We start from the raw sequence: 19095 nt of genomic DNA on the forward strand, positions 1-19095 counted from the left end.
AGTCCACCATCAGTGAGTGGGCTCTGAGGAATGAATGAGTAGATCTACTACCACCAAGATCTGCACCTGCGGCGGCTCAACCCGAGCCTACGCGCAAGGCTTCAGTGCTCACCACAGCGTACCTCCTACTCATTGTCGCCGAATTTCAGGGGTAAAATCCATGTGTTGTACATACAAATTGAACTATTATTCACCGCAGTGAGCACCAGACCCATGCTCCTGGTACAGGTGTCAAAGCCTGAAGGAGGAAGGGCACTAAGTAATGGTCAGAAGAAGGGTGTGGCTCTGTGAATGCTGAGCTGGTGGAAACCCCCATCTACCTCAATGACACTTGCACTCTCTGTATCGATTCATTGCTAATTGCCAAAGGACCTTGATTTTTGCACTCCTTTCACTCACTCTGTCCTCTGAACTTGCAGCACTCCACTCCTTGAGAACCAATCCTGATATCACCATCTAACTTGCCAACTCGGGTGTTGTAGTCTGGCGGCAAACTGACCTCCATCTTGCAGAGGCCAAATATCAGCATTCAGGTACTTTCCTTTGGAATATGATCCTACCATCAAACATCAGGCCATTATCTCCCACGCATGGCTGGTGTCATGGGGGGGGGGCATTTGCAGGCCTTCCCCCCCCCCCCCCACCCATCCACCCACCTGAAGACCAAACCTTTGGCACCAAACTTTGTGTTTTATTAAATAATTTATATTTATCATATTAAAAGTGAAAACCTGTTCGCTAAATGGAATGAAATAAAAACAAAAATTAGGAAAGAAAAAAATATACGTGTGACATCAAAAAGGAAGTTACGTTGTAATGCGTGCAATGTGCATGCGCACGTGACGTCATAAAAGAAGTTGCATTGGGATTGCGAGCGGTGTGTGTGTGTCATGTTTAAACCTGAATATAATATGCTTACTCTTCCTCTATTGTGGATTGATTCTTAAAGACACATACACAACCAAAATGGATATAAGAAAATGGCTAGACTTATCTGCTTCAAGTCCTCCTCCAGCTCCACCAATGGAAGAGGGAGCAAATGTGCTTGCACCCTGCGCAGCCACCTCTGAAAAGCAAGAGTCTCCTTCTGTGAGCACCCATAGTGCACCTGGTATTGTCAGCACTAAGTGTGGAAGACAAACCATAGCCATAGATGACCTCGGGACTGACCAGCCCAACCAAATTGTCTTACAACAGTACCCTGCCAGCATTTTCAGTGGTAGGAAGTGTTCATTTGTCTCACAACTGAGACTGGCTTGAATACAGTAACAAGGTCAGTGCAGCATTTCGTTTTTGCTGACGGCTGTCTAGCACCACTTGGAGGTCTCGGACACTGGATGCCTTTGTGAGTGTGGGCTTTTGAAACTGGAAAAATGCTTTGAAGAGAGATCGGGGATTTCACAAATGAATCTTCAAAGAAGCATATCTACTGTGGAAGTAGTGGGAGAAGCGTGTCAATACTGGAAAGGAGATTTCAACACTTGTCAATACATGAAAATGAACTCAAATATACTCAGCAGTGTGATGACTAATGCTATAATGGAGGAAGTAGGCAACTCCTATTGCACTCTCAAAGTAGATTGAACCCATGACCCCACCAGTTGTAAAAATATATTCATTATCATTCGATTTGTAAATGAGTCATATGAGGTCACAGAGTGCCTGCTAACCATGGCAACAGCTGGCAAAGGTGATGCACAGACACCATTTTGGCAGAGCTAAATGAATTTGGACTGGATGCATCAAAGATTCTAAGCCAGGTATTTGATGGGGCTTCTCTGATGTCTGGGAAGCATGGTGGCATCCTGAAGCTACTGCAAGTGAAACTAGGTTGTGAGATGCCTTATGTACACTTTCTTAACCTAGTGGTAGTACATGCAATGTCAGCAGAGACACCTATAGTAGAATTCTTTCTACAAATTTTGCAGGAAGCCCACAATTGCTGTGCACTATAAGGGTGTCTGAAATACCTTCTGGACAGATGAATGGGACATCTTGCCACCGTGTCAGTCATTCTAAAATCCTTCGATGACACATCTCTTTTGACCAGTAGGTTTGACTCTATGATGGTCTATGGTGTAGAGATGTGGTTGTGGGCCTGCTGACCGAGCCCAGTTTCTCATTCATTGCCAAGTTCTTGCCCCGTTGGACCTGTCAGAAATAAAACTTCTCACACATGAGTCTCTTTAAAACTGATGACACGACAAGCTTTATTTACAAGTCTGCAGAGTTGGACTCAACTGGTTTCTCACCAGTTAAGCCCCGATACATACAGTGCATTGATTTTTATACCTTTATTATTTGCCCTTCCCCTTCTTATTAATACTGTTTTAATTGGTTAGTATTACAAAAACATTCTAAGTATAACTGCATTATTAATTATCACGTTCGTTACGTACGCTGTGAACTCTACATTCACTGAATTCTGTTTCTCACACTTCTTATCAATCCTTTGTCTCCTGCATGTCTCTCACTATGACCATGAAAAGATAGGTTTAAAAAAACATATTCAGCAGCTCCTTCTGTCCTTGACTGCTAGTAAACTCTCTGTCCATTCTGGCTTCCCTGTTTATGATTAATCATCACATTTTAACTTAAGTCTTTTTAACCTAAATTCTCTATATCACAATCCACCCCTTTCTCTCTTTAAAATGTGTTGAATATATGTATAGATATGAATGGGGATTCTAAGCTAGGGAAGAGAAATGTTTTATGATACATTAATCTCACGCTGAAATAAAAGTCTTACAGGGTCTCCCATCCCCCCTGGTTGCATAGCTTGTTCGACCATGGAAATCACCAGGCTGCGTAGACAGGGAATAATACAGGGCAAAATAAGTAGGAGGAATAAAATACCTCCGATGACCCACAAGAAGGTACGCCACCAGGTTCCTCCAAACCATTTGTCCATCCAATTAAATTGTGGGAAAGGATGCCAGGTTTGAACCGGTACATGGGACAATGTACGAATATTATCAGCGATTTTACGAATGGCTTTTCCATTATCATCAATCTGTAAGCAGCAGTTAGTCAAATTAAGTTTGCCACATACACCTCCTTCCGTGGCTAGGAGATAGTCTAGGGCTAGACGGTTCTGATATATAGCAGAGCGCATTTGACCTTGCTGGGATGCAAGTAATTGCAGGGCTATAGCTGTTTGATTTGTAACAATTTCAAGCACTGCTTGTAAGCGAATTATGCGATTTAACATATATATAGGAGTACGATAACCCCAAGATCCATCTTGAGCCCATGTAGCGGGACCATAATATTGAATTATGCGCTCTGGAGGCCAATCATCTCTCCATTCTCCCAAATGTACCGTGGTAGAGCGGGGTTCACGATGTAATGTATTAAAGACCTTCATGCCTAATTTATGACCGTGATCGTGGGGTAGAAGGAAAAATTCTGGGCGGATTATTCCTAGGAAACAAGTTCCACTCCACTGTGAGGGAAGACGAGTATAAGCTTTATTACCACATACCCAGAATAATCCATTTGGGGATACTCCATACCCCCTTTCCCAAACTCTTTTAAGAACAGGATTTGATTGGTATGGTCCTGTGATGGTGGAAGTGGTACAATTCCAAAACTGAATACTGCTATTAGATAGGGGTAGGCAATTAGTTTTAAAAACAGTGGATAAGAACCAAGTCTGAGGTTTAGGAAACCAAGTGAAAACACCAGGTGAAATGCGAATCCATACAGCCTTGCAGGGACTTTCTCCTACTGGGTATTTGCCGGCTCGTGAGAGACAATAAAAACCAGAGGGGACGTTAGAGAGAGACCAGGTTTCTCTTGATCTCGTTCGGTTAGTTGTCCAAATGCGGGAAATCATGGTCAATGAATTGAGAGGTTCTCCCCACCAAGGCCATTGTTCTGACATCCGTGGACCCCCGCAGACCCAACAATTAGTTACATTAAAAGTTCCTGCAATTTTAGTTGCCAGATCTACAAAAAGGTTATCTCCCCCAATTACATTACCGAAACTTACATGGTTATTTGGATGGATTCGAACTAAGTCTGGCTGTCTTAAAGGGACAGGCAATTACGAGTGTGGAGTGTAACTTCTCATTGGAACAGTATGTTGGTGTATGCAAAACCAGAGTCCATCAGGGCATGGTGGGCTTGAGTCACCTTTCCAACCGTTAAGAGGGAAAGGAGTGGTATTAGGAATCTGTATATAATGACCCATATTATTTCCTTCTTTTTCCACACAAGGGGTATATGGATGTTGGGTGGTATTTTCTGCCCAACATTTCTCAGGAACTGAGGTATGGGAAATGAAATTACCTTCCTTTCTTCCCCAAATGTGGTCCTGAAACAGGACCACTGTATCTCTGCATTTCTTACATTTCACACCTGATAAAGACATAGGCAAATTAAGAAAAATCAAAGAACATAACAATAACATTGTGAATTAAGTCTTTTTGCGAAATCATAAGGTAAGAGGTTTTTCTCCAGGAATACAAGTCCAATCTGAGTTCGTATCAGGGTCCTGTGGCGCCTCTACAGGTCCCTTAAATCTGGATGCGTGTGTCCACCCCTTCTCTCTTGTTCGTGCTGCAGCTTCTGTAGTTAAGAGAACTTGGTATGGACCTTCCCACTGGGGCTGGAGTTTTTCAGTCTTCCAGGTCTTGATAAGAATCCAGTCTCCTGGTTCCACTTTGTGTAAAGAAAAGTCTAGAGGCGGTGTTTGTGCTAATAGTCCTCTCTTTCGTAAATCTGTAAGAGAGCGTGACAGTGCCTGTAAATAGTTCCTAACAAATATATCCCCTTCCCCCAAGGTGGGACACCCCTCAACTGTACTCCAGAAGGGAAGCCCAAACATCATTTCATAAGGGGACAGCCCTACATCTTTTCGTGGGGCAGTACGAATTCTCAATAAGGCTAGGGGCAGACACTTTATCCAAGGCATTTTAGTTTCCACCATTAACTTTGTCAATTGGATTTTTAGTGTTCCATTCATACGTTCGACCTTCCCTGAGCTTTGTGGATACCAAGGGGTATGTAATTTCCAAGAGACCTGTAATGCATCACAAATCAATTGCTGGATTTTTGAAGAAAAATGTGGACCCCTGTCTGAGTCTATAGAATCCATTATACCATATCTGGGGATTATCTGCTCTAGGAGGAGGCGAGCTACTGTAGAGGCTGTAGTATTTATTGTTGGGAAGGCTTCTACCCATCGGGTAAAGTGATCTATTATCACCAACAGATATTTCCATCTTTGAACTTGAGGTAACTCTGTGAAGTCGATCTGGATACGTTGAAAAGGGCGTATGGCTAATGGTTGACCTCCCATGGTCCCTGTCCTCATTATCTTCTTATTAATTTTTGTGCATAGGTAACAATTTTGCACCTCTTGTTGGGCCAAGGTGTAGATTCCCTTACACACATATTCTCGAAGCACTGTGTCACATAAGGCTTGGGTGCCCCAGTGGCTCTGTTGATGCAGGTGTTTTAAAATATTGCGAGTTATTTCTTTATTTAGAACAATTCTTCCATCTGGTGTTTTCCATGTTCCATCAGGTAACTGGCTTGCGCCCAGCTGATCCATGTTCTTTTCTTCTTTAGCAGTGAAAATGGGAGCTGTCTTTATGCCTTGCCTTATTGGGATTAAAGTCAGCAAACGGACTTCTTGTTGCATGGCTGCTCTTTTGGCTTCTTCATCAGCCAGTCTGTTTCCAATTGCTGTCGGGTTATCTCCCCTTTGATGGCTTGGTATGTAGACCACTGCTATTTCTTGGGGTAATGTTAAGGCTTCTAAAGTCAGAGTAATCATCTGTTCGTGTGCCAATTCCTTTCCTCTTGATGTAATTAGACCACGCTCCTTCCAGATCTTACCAAAGGTATGCACTACCCCGTATGCGTATTTGGAATCTGTGTAAATCGTTCCAATTTTCTTTGCCAGTATTCTGAGGGCTCTTTGCAAGGCATATAGTTCACAGGATTGTGCTGACCAGCTTCCGGGTAGTCTCGTGGATTCTACTACTTTCCAAGTATTTCCTTCTATTATAGCATACCCATTTCTTCTCATTCCGTCAACACATCTGGCGGAGCCGTCAATGTAGAATTCATATCCTTCTCCCAGCGGAGTATCGCAAAGGTCTTCTCGGGTCTTGGTCTGAAGATCTGTCAACTCGACACAGTCATGCTCCACCTCTTTCTCTGTTTCACTGCCGTATAAAAACTGAGGTGGGTTGCAGCTATTAATTTTTGCAAACTGTAAATCTTCTCCAACCATTAAAATGGTTTCATACTTTAATATACGAGAATCAGTCAGCCATCGATGGGCAGTTTGTGTTAATAAAACACTCACAGAATGGGAGGTGTACACAGTCATCTTTCCTCCAAAAGTAAGTTTACGTGCTTCCTCTACCAACAGAGCAGCAGCCGCTACTCCCTGGATACACGTCGGCCATCCGCGAGACACTGGGTCCATCATTTTGGAAAGGAAAGCTATTGGGTGTCGCTGACCGCCTTTTTCTTGTGTTAAAACTCCCACAGCTGTTCCTTGGTTATGAGTGACAAATAGCTGGAAGGGCTGTTTTAAAGAGGGCAGAGTGAGCACTGGGGCTCGTGTTAGGCGATGTTTCAAGTCCTCGAACCATCCCTCCTCCTCCTGGGTCCATTTCAATGGATAGTCATTTTCATTTGTCAGTTTATCATACATAAACTTCACCAAAGCTGAGTAGTCCTCTATCCATAACCTACAGTATCCTAAGAGTCCCAGGAATTGTCTTATTTCCTTCTTATTACGGGGTAAAGGCATTCTAGTGATTCCCGCAATTCGTTCAGGGGTAATCCGTTTCTGTCCTTTACTTATCTGGTGTCCCAGATATATCACAGTTTTCTCAACAAACTGTAACTTGTTTCTGGACACTCGTAGACCCTTTTTCCCCAGATAATTCAAGAGTCTAATGGTCTCTCTCCTCATTTCTTGTTCCTTGGGTCCTGATAATAGTAAATCATCCACATACTGCATTAGTTGGGAATCATCAGATTGTGGATAGTCCATCAGGATTTGTTCTAGCATTTGTCCAAACAGGTTTGGAGATTCAGTGAACCCTTGGGGCAATACAGTCCACCGAAACTGTCTCCGTCTACCTGTCCATGGATTTTCCCATTCAAACGCAAACATATCTCTACTTTCCTCTTCTAACGGACAAGTCCAGAAGGCATCCTTCAAGTCGATAACACTAAACCACTCATGGTCTGGGGGAATCCGACTCATAATAGTATAGGGATTAGGCACCACTGGGTGGCGGGTCTGAACAATAGCATTCAAACTTCTTAGATCCTGAACTAGGCGATAGGATCCATCTGATTTTTTTTACTGGGAGTATAGGGGTGTTATAAGGTGACATGCATTCTTCTAATAGTCCGTCTCGTATTAAAGTCTCAATTACCGGCTGTAGCCCTTTTCTCCCTTCCAAAGAAATAGGATACTGACGTTTCCTTACCGGCTGATGACCTGGTATTAATGTGACATGTAAAGGTGGGATGTCCAGACCTCCTCGATTTCCCTCCTTATACCAGACTCTCTCGTCAATCTGCCGTTCATCCTCTTCCTTTAAAGCGCAGAGGTGGACTCGCACTTCTCCGTCCACAGGGAGAGCACCCAAACCTAGGAGAGCCTGTAAGTCCCTTCCTAGGAGGTTAAATCCAGCCGAAGGTAATAACAAGAGGTCTTGTACCCCTTCTCTTTCTTCCAGTTTCACTGTTACTTGGGGAATTATTGATACCATTCTGGGAGCTCCTTCTATCCCAGAAATTGTCAAATTACTTTTTATAGGCTCAGTTCCGATTGGCACAGTTATTACACTACTTCGTTCCGCTCCTGTGTCCACCATAAACACCACCTCTTCTCCCTTGGGACCAATTTTTAGTTTTACCAGGGGTTCCCTCTTATATTTGGTCCCTAACATTCGGAACCCCTGACACCCCTAATCTTCTTCCATAAGTTCGAGGGCACGCAATTCCCTCTTGTATCGGGGGCATTCCCTCTTAAAGTGTCCTTCCTCATTGCAGTAATAGCATTTAACAAATCTCCGGGGTCTTCCCTCTCTTGGATATTTTGGATTGTTTAGAGGAAGGTTTTGTTTTCTTTCCCCTCTGGATTCAGCATTCATCTGTCGGATAGTCTGTACCATAACCTTTGTCGCCTTCTTTTGATCTTCTTCTTCTCTCTGCACATATACTTTTTGTGCCTTTTTTAACAGTTCACTTAGGGGTTTTTCACTCCAGTCCTCCTCCTTTTCTAGTTTCTTTCTAATGTCTTGCCATGATTTGGAAACAAATTCAATTCGAATAAGCTGTTCACCCATTGGTGTACTAGGGTCCACACCAGCATACTGTTGGACATTCTTTCTCACCCTCTCCAAAAAATCAGTAGGGGACTCGTCTTTCCCCTGGTGGTTCCCAAATGCCTTGGTAAAATTGTGACCCTTTGGCACAGCCTCCCGTATCCCTTTAATTGTCCACTCTCTATATTGTCTCATACTTGCCAATCCCTCGGGTGTTCGTTTGTCCCACCTGGGTTCATTTAAGGGATATTTTTGTTCATGGGGTCTAGGGTCCCCAGGTTGTTCATATTCCCACATGAGGAGGGCAGCCCGTCGAATCATCTGCCTCTCCTGGGGTGAAAATAATGTTCCCATTATTGCCTGCATCTCTTCCCACGTATATGTGTTTGGTCCCAAGAATTGGTCAAGCTGTTCAGCCAGTCCTATAGGATCTTCCAATAACTTTTTCATTTCTTTCTTAAATCCCCGCACCTCTGTACTAGTTAGGGGAACATTCACATATCCCGTTCCCCCTCCCGGTCCTCCCATAGGAACTTCTCTCAGGGGATTTAGGTTTATTGAAAACTTTGATGGTCCTGGACCAGTCTGGGATCTTGTCCAGGGTCGGTTTACCGGTGGAAGTTTAGGGTCCGACTCCCTTAATTCATCCTTTTTATCCCGGCCCCCTTCGGGGCAATCAGATTCATCACCTTTCCCCTCCGGTAATAAGCTTTCCTCGGGCGCAGTAGGCACCGGGGGAATATAAGGAGGGGGAAGGTTGTCCAGAGGTTCCCATTTCTTTTCTCCTGCCACTCTCAATTTAAAACATTCTGTTAAGGATCCTGGCCAGGGAACCCAACAAAATGCATATGCTGACTCTTCTTGATTCACCTTTGGTCTCGAATTTACATATATGTTTAATGCTTGTCTAACCCAATCCTCATCAGATCCAAATTTCGGCCACCAGACCGAGGAACCTTTAATAGGTTGTTTTGACCAAAGGAGACAATATTGGACCATCTTTTTCTTGTTTTTGTCCCGATATCTTTTACTATCCCAATTTTCAAACATTCTCCCCAAAGGGCTGTCAAGGGGTACTCCCAGGAATTGTCCTGAATTTTCAGACGAGCCCTTAGATTTTGATCCTCCCATTTTCCCACCTAGATCTGTTTATCGTTGCTGAGGACCCTCTCGCTCTGGACCCTACTCCCTTCCTCTCAGACGCCTCGTCGGAGGTGCTGTCCCTCCTTCGGTTACCGCTGAGGTTTTCCTGGGGTTGACCCCTCTCTTCTCGGCACTTCGTCGGAGGTGCTGTCCCTCCTTCGGTTACCGCCGAGGTTTCCCTGGGGTCTATCCTAGAGTCCCGCGACAGGGTTCTCACACAACGACAAAAGATCTATACTTAATCTATTCCGTTAGGTTTTTATCCAAACAGGTGTATCCCGTTACACCTGTTACCCAATCCCCACACCACAATCGTAAGTCGTCACTTACCGGTGTCTTCCCGGGGATTGAATCGTCACCCTTCTCCTCTCCGTCTTGTCATGTCACCCTGTCCGGATACCACTCGCTCAAGCCGCCCGAAGCGACGAGCAAGGGACTAGGAGCCGCTGAACTCAGCGGGGTGCACCGCCTCCGATGTCCCTCTTCTCGCCTCCCCTCACGGCCGGAGTGTAGATCCCGGACGAGCCCCCATTTGTCAGAAATAAAACTTCTCACACATGAGTCTCTTTAAAACTGATGACACGACAAGCTTTATTTACAAGTCTGCAGAGTTGGACTCAACTGGTTTCTCACCAGTTAAGCCCCGATACATACAGTGCATTGATTTTTATACCTTTATTATTTGCCCTTCCCCTTCTTATTAATACTGTTTTAATTGGTTAGTATTACAAAAACATTCTAAGTATAACTGCATTATTAATTATCACGTTCGTTACGTACGCTGTGAACTCTACATTCACTGAATTCTGTTTCTCACACTTCTTATCAATCCTTTGTCTCCTGCATGTCTCTCACTATGACCATGAAAAGATAGGTTTAAAAAAACATATTCAGCAGCTCCTTCTGTCCTTGACTGCTAGTAAACTCTCTGTCCATTCTGGCTTCCCTGTTTATGATTAATCATCACATTTTAACTTAAGTCTTTTTAACCTAAATTCTCTATATCACAGGACCCACCAAACAGGCTTCTATAGAAAGAGGATACTGACCTGATGATAGGTTTAAATATTGTGAATAGTGAAACAGCGTGTGTACAGAAGCTCTGTTGTGACGAGGAGTTTAATAAGGTGTGGTACATGGGCACACATCACTGCCAGTGCATCACTGAGACCTGTGATCACCAAATGGAGATGCAAAGCAAGCACGATTATGGATCATTATGTCATTATGGGAACTACAGTCTGCAGGGATGATTTAAAAAAAACAGAACTTCACAAATTCAGTGAGCGCAACTCACAGTTGGCTAGTGCATTTGTTGCACTGAATCAAGAAAGTGATACATTTATGGGCCTTGATGCACTGTCAATGACACCAAAAGACTGAAGTTGAGCAAACAAACTGATAGACTTTTATTTGCTATAGAACAACGGCACGTCCATGCTGCTCAACTGTCCTCCACTGCGGAGGGGCTGTGGAACAGTCTCCTTTATTCAGAAGCCTGTGGGAGGAGCCACAAGTACAGTCAGCCAATGGGTGTGTCCAAACAGATAAATATATACATAGTGGTTTACCACATTCACCCCTTGATTTTTTTAAGAGTCTGGCAGGGTGAAGCACTGATGATAAGCTTACAAGTTGTCTTTCAGGTAGTCTGGATTTTTGCTGTGACTGTGATATTACAGGCAGTGAATGTGACGCAGTGGTGGGGTCCTGGGCAGTCTAAGGCACCTTTGTGCAATCGTTGGCGTTGGCCTGGTGGGTATATGGCCATAGTCTGGCGTGTCCTCTGTTGGGGTGAGGTAATGTTCCATGGCACTGGTGCATCGTGTGTAGTTAGGGGTGAGAGGATTGTGAAATAATCAGTGGAGGTATCCAGAGCCTTTTAGTGTGCAGATCCCTAATGGAGACAGTGTCCTTATGCCCATCAGGGTATGCCATGTTGGGGGTTAGCGTGGAGGAGGTGGACTCTTTTGACCAGAGGATCACACATGGCTCTTCACATGTTTCTGGAGTAGGATCGGGTCTGAGGATGTCAGTCACGCTGGCAGCATGGTCCCTGTCGGAGATTTCCAGGGAAAGGAAAACATGCGTTCATGCAGTGTGGCATTCATGGCAGTACATAGGATGGACCTGATGGAGTAGAGTGCCTCTGGGAGGACCTCTTGCTAGTGTTGACTGGAAGGCTCCTGGACTGCAGAGCTAGGAGGATGGCCTTCCAGACTGTGGTGCTCTCCCTTTCCACCTGCCTGTTCCCCCAGGGGTTGTAGCTGGTGGTCCTGCTTGTGGCAATGCCTCTGGTGAGCAGGTTCTGGCGCAGATCATTGCTCATTAAAGAGGACCTCAATCGCTATGAATATAGCTGGGGAAACTGAATAGAGTGAAGAGGTTGCAAAGGGCCTTGATGACTGTAGCACCTGTCACGTCAGAGCAAGGGATGGCAAATGGAAAGCTGGAGTATTCATCAATAACATTGAGGAAGTACGCATTGCAGTCTGTGGAGGGCAGAGGTCCTTTGAAGGCAACATTCAAGCATTCAAAGGGGTGAGTGGCATATATCAACTGCGCTCTGTCTGGCCGGTAGAAGTGTGGTTTACACTTTGCACAGACCTGCAGTTTTTGGTATTGACCTGATCTCTTTAAAGGAGTACAGCAGGTTTTGTGCTTTGACAAAGTGGAAGAATCTAGTAACTCCGGGGTAGCAGAGATCATTGTGAATGGCTTGTAAGCAGTCAATCTATGCGCTGGCACAGGTCCTGCAGGATACGGCATCAGGTGGCTCATTAAGTTTCATAATTATAGATGGACAGTTCAATTCTCCACCTCACTATCTTGTTCTTGATTTTACCCCACTGCTGATTATTGAACGTGAGTGTAACTGCATGTTGGACAGTTAGCAGTGTAAATTGTTTACCGGCCAGGTAGTGTGTCCAGTGCTGCACTGCCTCGTCAATGGCTTGGGCCTCCTTCTCTACAGAGGAGTGTTGAATTTTGGGGCCCCGGAGGGCATGGGAAAAGAAAGCAACTAGTCTGTCCACCTGGTTAAGTGCAGCAGCTAGAGTTATGTCTTGATGTATCGCTTTCCACCTGGAACAGGGTAGGTTCACCCACAATGTGCTTTACGGCCTTGTCAATATCTGCCTTGATGCAGCTGAATGCTGTACATGCCTCTGGCATCAGAGGAAAAGAGGTGGATTTGACAAGGGGGCGGGCTTTGCCTGCATAATTAGGGACCCACAGAGCATGGTAAGAGATAAAGCCCAGGCACCTTTTCAGGGCCTTAAGGCTGTGGAGGAGAGGAAGTTCCAGGAGTGGGTGCGTGTGGTCAGGGCTTGGACTAATGACTCCATTCTCAATGACACAGTCAAGGATGGCAATTCAGGTTGTGTGAAATATGCACTTGGCTTTATTGTACGTGAGATTGAGGAACTTGGCAATTTCGAGGAATTTTTGGTGACATGGTCCTGCAGGTCGTGGCCGCAGATGGTGACATTATCGAGATATAGGAATGTGGCCTGCAGCTTGTACTGATTTACTATGTGGTCCATCTCCCACTGGAAGACCAAGACTCTGTTGGTGACGCTGAAGGGGACCCACAGAAAGTAATAGAGGCGGCCATCTGCCTCGAACCAGTGTATTGATGGTCCTCTGGATGGATAGGGAGCTGATGGTATGGCAATTTCTGGTTGATGGTAGAAAAGACCCTATTCTGTGCAATTTTGTTCACCATATCAGATATACGGAGGAGGGGGTACACGTCTAGTTGTGTGTACCTCTTAATGGTCTGACTAGTCGATGACCATCCTGTTTTTCTCCCTGTTCTTCACTACTACCACTGTTCTCTCCAAGGGCTGGTGCTGGCCTTAGTGATTCCCTCATTAAGTAGACACTATACCTCTGCCTGAATAAAAGCACTGTCCCTGGCACTATATCATCTACTTTTGGTGGTTTACAGTCAGGGATGAGATTGATGAATAACGGGGAAAGGGTGATTTTGAGCATGGAGAGTTCACAGATCGTGCATGATGAGTGATTGGGTTGCTGGCTGAATGCGATGGGGGGGTGGTGTGGGAGGGCTGAAGGGTGGTGGACCACAGTATGCGATTTGAGAACTGTTGGTTACAGACAGTGAGGGGTGGATGGGGCCCATTGAATTCCATCATCAAACTTTTAAGGGGACATTGAAAGTCAAGTCCCAGTAGCATGGCAGTGCAGAGCTACACCATCACCAAAAGTTTAAAGTCTTTAATGCCTGTACCTCGCATGGTCAGAGTCACTACACAGTAGCCATGGATATCTGCTGTATGTGATCTTGAGGCCAAGGAGACCTTTTGGTTTATTGGCTTTACCACGAGGAAGTAGCGCTGTACTGTGTCAGGATGAATAAACTTCTCCGTGCTTCCACTATCAAAAAGGTAACTTGTCATATGGCAATTTACCTGGATATCCATCGACCTAGTGAGCTGATGCAAGCTATCCTGGTCGAGTGTGATGGAGGCCAGTGTCGAAGCGTTGCTTGTTGCTGCAATGGAGAGATTGCTGCTGAATCCCAAAGATGGCACCCAATATAATGCCCCTCACGACTTGCATGTGGCACTGCTAGTTCATGGCGATGGCGGCATCCAAGATGGTGGATCCCACGGTCTGCACACAGCACTCCCAGGAAGGGGTTTGGATCTACATAATGTCCATTCTTCCCGCAGCTGGAGCAGACAATATCTTTCGATGGGCAGTGTTTCCTCGGCTGCTTGTTCAGACTGCAGAAGTAGCACTTCAGTGCTTCGGAATACAGCGGCCATGGTGGGGTCACTGGCGGAACCTGGCAATGGTGGTGATGGGCACTCGCGGAGTACTGGTGCCTTGGATGGATCATTAGCAGGTGAGGGGATGGCGCCATGTCCCAAGATGGCAGCTCCTGGGGTAACCACAAGACAGCCGCATTGTCGGTTGAGTAGGCCTCCATATTCTGAAAGGCCACCTCCAACATACCTGCCAATTCAACTGCTCTCCGCAGGCTTAGCTTCCCTTGCTCCAATATTCTTCGGCAATGTAATTTTAACCTCATCCCTGCAACATAAGCATTCCTGATCAGGTCCTCCATATACTCCGCAGCCTTCGTGGCCTTACATTAACGGGCCCTTCCAAGGGTTCACAGGGCCTGGAGGTACTCTGCGTTTGGCTCCCCTGGCCACTGCTTTCAGGTCATTAGGAGGTGCCTGGCTTAGAATTCGTTAATCTTTCGCAGGTACTGGCCCTTTAGTATGTCCATGGCCTCCTGATACGACACGCTGTCCCTGATCATCGAGTACACCAGGGTGCCGACTCGTGAGTGCAGTACCTGTAATTTGTTGGTCTCTGGCCACATGAAGGCTGAAGATGCTTGCAGGAATGCCTCAAAACAGTGTAGCCAGAGTTCAAAGTTGGTAGGTGCCTCAGGAGACTGAGGGTTGATTTCCAGCTTCTCTGGCCTCAGGATCTGCTCCATTATAAAATTATAGTGTAGCGAGCTGCACTGATCCACAAGTGAACTGGGTCATGGAGATGCAGGCTTGCACTGGACTGACATCACAATGGTCCTGGTGGGATGGGCAGAAAAGGATCATGGGAGTGGTGCTGATAAGCTCTCGGAGAATTCCAGTGAAGTCGGTTGGTTTAATTCACTCACAACTCTGTGTGGTTTCTTTCATTCGCTGCACAGCTCACTGACCACAGTGGTAACCCCATGATGAACAACACGAGCGAACAGAATGAGTCTTGCTGAAGCTGCTGACCTTTTGGACTTCACAGGCGCTAGTCTGGCTCGAACAGGCTGAGGCCCAGTTTCAGATCTCCGCAGACTCCATAAAATATAACTACATGGTCAGTTCGCTCAACCAGGAGACTGCCGGACGAATCATCAAGTTCTTATATCAGCCGCAAGCCACCGACAAGTATAAGACAATTAAGGCGGTCCGCACCTTTGGCCTTTCCCGTCGTGAATGAGCAGCACAGCTGCTCCACATGGATGGCCTGGGTGACCGCATGACGTCTGCCCTTATGAACGATATGCTGGCGTTAATGGACAGCCACAGGCCCTGCTTACTGTTCAAGCAGATATTTCTCAAACAGATGCCAGAAGACATCCACTTACTCCTTGCAGATGACGACTTCAGTGACCCATGCAGGTTAGCAGCCTGTGTGGATGTTCTGTGGCATGCCAAGCAATAGGCCAGGACGTCCGTTGACCTAGTTGCTGTGTCATTCCCACTCCACCAAGGAGGCCGGCAACAGTTGCAACAGGTTGAGACTCAAACATGGAGTGGTGGTGTTTCTACCATCAGAAATGGGGTTCTGCAGCCTGCTGCTGCCATCCACTTTGCTCTCACCTGGGAAATGCTGGGGCTGGCTATCGCTGATGCTAGGATGATCGACCACCAAGACAGCCTCCTTTATCTATGGAACCAGCACTGAGGGCACCATTTTCTCGTGGAAACGGGCAGAGGTCAGCGTCTTGCCTCCCTCAAACTGAGGCACCTGCGCCAGGAAGTCAGGACCGTCACTCACTGCCATCAACAATAGCATCATATGCATGTATGGGATGCAGACAATCCCGCTCGAGTTCGGCTCCTGCCGTTTTACCTGGACCATCAATTTGGCTGACGCGTCTCAGCCCCTACTGGTCGTTGACTTCCTTTGAGCCCACTGCCTCCTGGTGGACCTGAAAAGTTGCTGTCTGGTCAATTCAAAGACCTTACAGACCTTCAACCTTCGAGAAGCCAAGTTTCCAGGCCCCCCATCTTGACTTGGTAACCCTTATCGGGCAATAAGTTTCTAGAATCGTAGTCCAGAAACATGGTGTCCAGCACTACATCTCCATGCAGGGACCGCTGCTACGTGACCTGGAACACAGGCTTCCTCTGAAAAGCTGTGGCTCTCCAAAGAAGAATTCAGGAAGATGGAGGAGATGGGAATTATTTGGCACTTGGACAGTCCACGGACCTCTCTACACATGGGTGCCAAGTTTCCCCTTGTGGGGACTACCGCTGGCTCAGCAATGCCACAACAGCTGACTGATACCTGGTTCCCCACATCAAGGATTTCAGTCACTTTAAATGAAGTGAAAATCTTCTCAAAATTCAACCTGGTCCGGGGGTACCACCAGATCCCCGTGTACTCCAGCGACATCACCAAAACAGCCCTCATCACTCCATTTGGCCTTTTTGAGTTACTTTGTATGCAATTCGGCCTCAAAAATGCAGCGCAGACTTTCCAGAGACTCATGGACTCGGTGAGATGTGGCCTGGATTTCATTTTTATCTACCTAGACGATATCCCCATTGCCAGTTGGACATGACAGGAAGCACCTAACACACCTGCAGCTGCTCTGCCAGTGACTGAGTGACTACACATAGCCATCAACCCTGCGAAATGTCAGTTTGGCCTGATGGCCATCGATTTCCTTGGGCACCACATCGATCGACATGGGACGTCCCTCTTCCATCAAAGGATGAGGCCATTTGTAAGTTCACCAAGCCATCTACGGTCAAAGGTTTGCAGGAGTTCCTTGGGATGGTCAACGTCTACCATTGTTTCCTGCCAGCAGCTGCCAGGATCATGCGACCTCTTTTCAAGCTGCTGTCCGTTCAGACCAAAGAACTCAGCTGGGACGCAGAGTCTTTGGCAGTTTTTGACCAGGCCAAGATGCTCTGGCCAACACCACCCTTCTGGTGCATACACGTGTTGATGTACTCACCGCCCTCACAGTCGATGTATCCAACATGGCTGTTGGTGGCGTCCTGGAGTAGCTGATTGATGGATATTGGTGACTGCTCGCTTTCTTCAGCAGACACCTATAGCCCCTGAAGGTGAAGTATAGTGCGTTCGACAGGGAGTTGCTAGCCCTCTACCTCGCCATAAGCCATTTCCGCTATTTCCTCGAAGGACAGGATTTCATGGTCATCACTGATCACAAGCCCCTCACTTTTGCCTTCACCAAGGTATCGTAGCTGTGATCAGCAAGGCAGCAGCGTCTCCTCTCTTATATCTCAGAGTACACAACAGCTATCAAGCACATTTCTGGCAAGAACAACCTCTTGGTTGATGTTCTGTCCTGTATGCCCATCCTGTCTGTGCACTCCCTGTCCCATGGAATCGACTATGTAGCACTTGCAGCAGGATGCTGAGATACCAGCCTACTGCACTGCCATCTCAGGCTATAGATGGAAGGCGTGCATTTTGGGCCATCTGAAGACACACTTCTCTGTGATGTCTCCACTGGCCAACCTAGGCCCATCGTTTGTGTTGCATGGAGACATCATGTCTTCAACGCACTACATGGGTTGGTTCACCTATCCATCCAGGTGTCAACTCAACTGGTCAGCCACTGGGCCAGGACTTGTCTGCACTGTCAGACATCCAAGGTGCAGAGGCACGAGAAAGCCCCTCTTCAGTCCTTTCCATGAACACACAGACGATTTGACCACATCCATGTGGACATCGTCAGGCTGCTGCTGGTTTCCAGAGGCACCACGATGGTGGACAGATTCACTAGATGGCTGGAAGCTGTCCCGCTCTCGGACACTTCCACAACATCCTATGCCATGGCCTGCATCGCCAACTGGATAGCCCGTTTCGGCCTTCCTTCCAATATCATGTCAGACAGGGGGCCACAGTTCACGTCCAACCTATGACCAGTGCTGGCACAGCTCCGAGGGACCCAGTTACATCACACCACAGCCTGCCACCCACAGACTAATGGCCTGGTGGAAAGGTCCCATCAGCATTTGAAGACAGACCACATGGTGTGGCTCCGAGGCCTGGATTGGGTAGGCAGTTGCCTTGGGTGCTCCTTGGTTACCACTCAGCACTGAAGGAGGATTTGACCACGTCCTCCGCTGAGCTTGTCTACAGGTCCCTGATGATAGTCCCAAAAGAGTTTATGCTAGTAGCCGGCGGCCAGGTGGAAACACCTACGACACTTTTAACGTGACTTCGCAAGAAGGTGAGCACCTAGCAACCTCATGCCACGGTCCAGCTCCATCCTAAGTCCTGAAGGATCTCGAAGACCGTGAATATGTCTTCATCAGGAGAGGAACACACCAGATGCCACTTCAATGCTCATATGAGGGTCCATACAAGGTGTTACAATACATCAGGACTACGTGCCTTTTGGACATTGGGGGTAGACAGGAAACATTCACAGTTGATCGGCTCAAACTAGCACACCTTCACCTCGACCTACCAGTAACTGTTCCAGCCCCACAGTGGAGAGGTTGGCCTCCCAAACGTATGAACTGTTTACAAACTGTAGACTTGAGACCTCCTAACACCAGTTTTGGGGTGGGGGGGGGGGGTGAGAGGGTCACGTAGTGAGCTGCACTGATCCACAAACAAACCTGGTTACAGAAGTGCAGGCTCGCACTGGGCTGGCATCACAATGGTCCAGGTGGGAGGGGATGAAAAGGATCATGGGAGTGGTGCTGATAAGCTCTTGCAGAGTTCTAGTAAAGTCATTTGGTTTGTTCATCTCATTCAACACACCGACCACAATAGCAAATAAAATTGATGCACCATCAATGACTCCAAAAGACTGAAGTTGAGCAAATTGATAGGCTTTTATTTGCAAAAGAACAAAGGTACGTCCATGCTGCTCGACTGTCCAGCACTG

The 19095-nt window shown here is 46.6% G+C and overlaps 1 protein-coding gene across 1 annotated transcript in view; it reads left to right on the forward strand.

The window, feature by feature from the left end:
- Positions 1–1664: 1664 nt before the first annotated feature.
- Positions 1665–19095, forward strand: part of LOC138755349 (serine incorporator 1-like) — a 217079-nt gene continuing 199648 nt past the window's right edge. Inside the window, exon 1 of the mRNA XM_069921160.1 lies at positions 1665–1760. The gene's annotated coding sequence lies outside the window, so the exon portion shown is untranslated. The remainder of the gene's footprint in view (positions 1761–19095) is intronic.

This window comes from Narcine bancroftii, chromosome 2, assembly GCF_036971445.1.
Source record: "Narcine bancroftii isolate sNarBan1 chromosome 2, sNarBan1.hap1, whole genome shotgun sequence".
Lineage (NCBI taxonomy): Eukaryota > Metazoa > Chordata > Chondrichthyes > Torpediniformes > Narcinidae > Narcine > Narcine bancroftii.